Consider the following 5,597-nt stretch of genomic DNA (forward strand, 5'->3'; position numbering starts at 1 on the left):
TCCAAAATAATATTGAATAGCTTAGACTCTATTTTCCACTCTAATAGAAGATACTACAACTTCTAAAATAAATCAATTCCATTACAAGGGGGGAGGGGGCATAAAAGAAAAGTTAATAATTTTGTTTTGCAAGTGACACTCATTATCAATAAAATGAACTATTATGCATATAAACCCATCAGTATTTATAGAAGCCCATACGTCATACCAAGTAAATGTAAGTCCCAATGAAGATATAACAAAAGTGTTTAAACTCCAACCCACTCAATACACTGAAATGACAAATAGTGCACAATGATAGATGCAATAAACAAATCATGAAATTTAGCTTGGTCAAACTTGCTATCAGTCATAGACATGGATGAATTAGAATTTATTTGAAATATCAATTAGCCTATGTTACACATATTTCTTTTCTTGCAATTTTGAAGGTGGCGTCTTAAATTATCAATTCCATTTTTACTATCACAAAAGTACACAGTGCCACATTTTCTTACATTTACATTTTTACTTATGATATTTTATAATAGGCAACATCTTTAAATGGCCAGACAGCTAAAGTCATCCTTCTCTACTTCTTAATAACTGCGCCCTCCCCATATTACATACATCGTTAGAGGGCTCTACAATATTTTCAGTAGACCAAACTTCTTCATTTTCATCAAAAGAAAAATTCTCAGGAATTGTATTAGAATCCTCCATCTAGCCAAATATTAGAATGTATTACAATGTAGATTTTTAATGATTTCTTGAATGTCATGTTCATAAAAAAAAAGGTTCACTTATGAAGACAAATTATGTCCACGTATATATGAATGTATAAACTAATGAATAAACACTAAAGTCATAATATGGTATGTATGTAAATATATATATATATATTATATATATATAATGCATATGGTAAATTGGAAGATACTTATTTATCTTCACCATCAATATAAATTTTGAGTTGAATAAATAAGGCTTTCAAAATTCAAAAACACATAGACAAATACATGGATATATAACACCACATATCTACTAATTCAGTCAAAAGTGGATGCCAAACAAATCTTAGAAAATTGTTAAAGAAGATAATAATAAATAGAGGCACAAGGTTAGAATCACAATGTCATTGTAAAATTGATTCTTAACGCAGCGAGCCAGATGTTATATTCACAAAAATGAATGGCAATAAAAGGAATGGGTTAATACTATGCTAGGTTGAGCAATGTTGCATTGTCCCTCTAGAATGTAAGAATATCTATAGAGGCACAAGATTAGAATCACAATGTCATTGTAAAATTGATTCTTAACACAGTGAGCCAGATGTTATATTCACAAAAATGAATGGCAAGAAAAGGAATGGGTTAATACTATGCTAGGTTGAGCAATGTTGCATTGTCCCTCCAGAATGTAAGAACATCTACATCTAAAAAAGTTATTTTCCACTCCAAAATACAGTAATACTCCAAAATTCATCTCAAACTAACTAACCAAGACAAAATTCAAAAAGAACATCAACAAATGAAAAAATCATAAGAGGAACATTAGGTTGGAAGGAACAAATTAAGATGGCAAAATTAAAACCTTAAAAAAATTTTAATACCCACAGTCCACAGATCATTTGTAAAACCCCTCCAGATTTCATTTTTTTTGTGCAGTTCGTCTGTACGAACTGACCTTAGTACGGACGAACTGTTGAAAATATGTATGGTTAGTCTGTACGAACTAAGTAACTATAGGTTTGTCTGTACGAACTGTAAGTTTGTCGGGACGAACTGTAAGTTTGTCGGGACGAACTGAACAGAAATTTTTGCCAGAGAGCATCGCCTAGGGACGAAGATCCATTATCGTATGTATGATCAGTATACAGAGGAGATAGTCCCAGGACAAACGAGAAGCATCGTCTGAACGAACGTAAATATCTTTTTCTCTATTAAAGGACCGTTTGAGATATTTTTTAAGAGAGAGAAAGCTGGAGAGAGAAAGACAAGGAAAGAGAAGGAAAAGCTTGGTTTCAAAGGCCGCGGAGCTATTTTCGTCCGTCGACGCAGTTAGAAGAATTGTTTGTCTCGTAGTAAGGAATCCGAATCCTATTTCTGATTTTGAAGATTTCGAGTTTTGATATTTTATTCTCAGTTTTGTGTTTCCGTTACCGAAAAACGTGCATATTTTTTTATTGATGAAACTTTTACCGCATAACTTTTGGTATGTTGTAGAGATGATGATTTTGCACGTTTTAAGTATTTTCTAGAAAGTTTTCATCTAGTATTTTGAATTATGTGAGATTTTTATTTAATAGAAAATTATCTGGATGTCGAAAAATAGTGCTATAGTATAATAAAAGTTTTGAAACGATGTTTTACACGATTCTAATAATTTGGTAATTTTCTAAAACTGTGTATTTTAACTCTGTTTGGGATTTCTATCGACTGTACGATATTTTAAGGATTCTCTTCATTTGAGCTAATCGTGATTGTTTTTTTTCAATGCATTAATGAGATGTATATGACTGTGGATATATGATTGAACCTACTATTATTATATTACTGAAAGACAAGTAAATACTAGTTGAACCATTGGTTGGATATTGACCTATATAGAATGGTAGGCCGACAGACTTTCCTTTAAAAAAAATTTGGTGTTATCCTCTACTGATCACGTGATTACTGAAGGGAGTTATAAGGAGATTACTATGCCGACGGGCAAGGTTGACGACTCTATTTACTGAGCCAACAGATTACTAACACTGATACTAACCTTGAAAATGCCTTAATAGCCAGTGATTGTACTTGTTAAGTAAGTCTACTGTACTAGAATGCATGTGTAAAGTATTGTTCTTATGCTTACATTATGGATTTATCGATATTGAACTGGTTTATCGATATTTAACATATTTATTGATTTCTATATGAATTTATTGATATCGAAAAATTTATTGATATTGAACTTATTCATTGATATTGAATGGATTTACTGATAAATTTATGAGTTTACTGTCACTACACAATTTCATTAATATTGTATACTGTTTATCGATTCTACTACATATTCATTGATACTACTGATTCATTGTACTGATCTTATAGCATGTGATACACCGAATACTTACTGATACAAGTGATACACTGATAAGACTGATAACATGTGATTCACCGGACAAGTGATATAGATTAACTGTATTGCATGTGATACATCGAGCATGTGATACAGAATATGCTTTTACTATATTGCTGTGATTTCAACTATTCTTATCGATGTATTGATTTGATTATTTTATATGATTTCATACCGATTGATATTATTAATATGGTATTAATTTGACAGATATTATTGATACGATGATTTTTCTCTATCGATTTGACTGATATTTAAAGATATTATGGATTCTTTTAAGAATTGATGTATGGACTGATTTATTGAGCATTATGGATTTTTCTACTGTTTACTGATTCTCGTACTGATAATTGTGGATTTTAATTATTATGCATTGATTTCTGATTTCTGTATTTGCATCGATTCAACGATCATGTGAAATTGACTGATATTGATTCGACTGATTGACATACATATTGCATACGTACCGTGCTTTGATTTCAGTTGTAGGTATTTGGTGACCTGCTGAGCTGTTTAAGCTCAATATATGTGGTTAATGATTTTAGGTCAGGACAAGGGAGCAGGAGAGTGAGGTTGATCAAGATTGCCAGGTTTTTATTATTTTGTGATAGTTATTCTTTTGTACTCAGGACTCGATGGATTTATGATCATTGTTGAAGATCCTGAGTATTGTAAATGAAAATATAATATTTACATTAATGTTTTAAATTATAGATTTTTGTTAGACTGTTTGTCACTGATTGATGATTATAGATAGATTTAGTAGATAGATTTATTTAAAGGTTCGACTGAATAATTCTTCCAAGTTAGATCTTGGGGCATGACATCATTACAGCTCCATCTTCTAAAAAGGAAAAAATAAAATGAAATACAAACAATGGTGTAAGTGTTCTTCTTGAGGTTTAGAATATATGCACGTTATGAACAAAAGAGTCAAGATTGAGCTTGACAAACCAACATATAATGGAGAACCGATGAGTGTTTTGGGTTGGAGGATACTAGAGAAGCGAGGAGAAGAGGAAACCCTAGACAAATCAAAAGAAGGTGAGGGAGGAGAGCTAAGAGAGTGAGCGTGGTATAATTGATGGTGGGTACACAAACTGTGGCTAAATCCCTTTGCTAATTAAACAGTGTGGGTCATTCTGGGTCGGTATCAAGATTTTGGGTTAACCTAAACCCAACCTGGAATTACAAATGGGTAATAATTATAAACCTCAAATCAACTCAACTTTGAAATGGGTTGAACCTAACTCGAAATTTTTTGGTCGTGTTCGGGTTGGGTTATCGTATCGTGTTATTTTTTGGCAGCTCTGGTTTGACATATATGAGATTTTTTGTCAGAGCATTGCTAAATGACATTAACCTATATGGAAAAAATCGAGATAAAACCATTGAGGATGTTTGACCAATCTGATGTTATTTGTATGAGCATTGTGTAACACCCTAATACCTAAACTCGAAGAATTCCTTTTCTTTTCTCTTTATTATCTTTCCAACTTATTCCATTTTTTAATTAATAACTAATAATCATTCATTTATAATTAGATTAGTTTAACATCTAAAGCTTATTAATTATATTAAAAAAATAAATAATGATAGAAAAAATATAATTATATTGGTATTATCAATATTTACATATTGTAATAAAATTTAAAGTCCAAAAAGCATATATATCTAGTAGCCATTATTTGCTACAAAATAATATATATAAACCAAAGAGCTTAAAATAAAACCAAAATAATTACCATTTTTAACCTCAAGCTGCATGCTCCTTACCTTTACAAGAAATTATGTAAAAATTACATAATGAGCTTACAATGCCCAATAAATAATCAAATCTTATCACTGCCTTCAATTAAAGGCAGAAGATTCAATATACTTGCCCTAGTTCCAATCAATATTAATCAATAAGATATCAATATGAATGATAAATAGTGTATGCAATTAATATCAATAAATAGTCAAGATCAATATAATAAGTAAAAACATTGTTTGCATAATGAGAGCCTAGCTCAATTGTATTAAATAGAATAAAATATATCTAAAACTAGCAAATAAAATAAAATAAAGAATCATAAAATAAAATAGCTTAAATAAAATATCAAGAACCAGGTGGGAAAATAACTACATAAACTTAGGTTTTGTTTGGGATAACTTTCTTGCTGCTTTCTAAAGCAGCTTTTTTATACAAAAAATTTTAATTTAATAATTTTTTGTACTATAAAGTAGTAAGAAACTGCCCCAAATGAAAACTTAAGCTCACAATGAAAGATGTTTTTGGTTGTAGTATACTTTGTGATGAGTTTCTTAACATTAGGCCTGAGATACGTAGGAAGTCATATACTTTCAACTACCGGGATTTGGTGTGCCTCACCCGGGTGGGGGATTTTTTTATTAAAATAGAAGCATAGTTACTCACTTTTATTCTTTCATTCATCTCATTTTAGTTCTGACTTTTATATGTAAATAAAGTACGATAAGATATTATAATTAAT

Source organism: Dendrobium catenatum, unplaced genomic scaffold (genome assembly GCF_001605985.2).
Source record: "Dendrobium catenatum unplaced genomic scaffold, ASM160598v2 fragScaff_scaffold_273, whole genome shotgun sequence".
NCBI classification, from domain to species: domain Eukaryota; kingdom Viridiplantae; phylum Streptophyta; class Magnoliopsida; order Asparagales; family Orchidaceae; genus Dendrobium; species Dendrobium catenatum.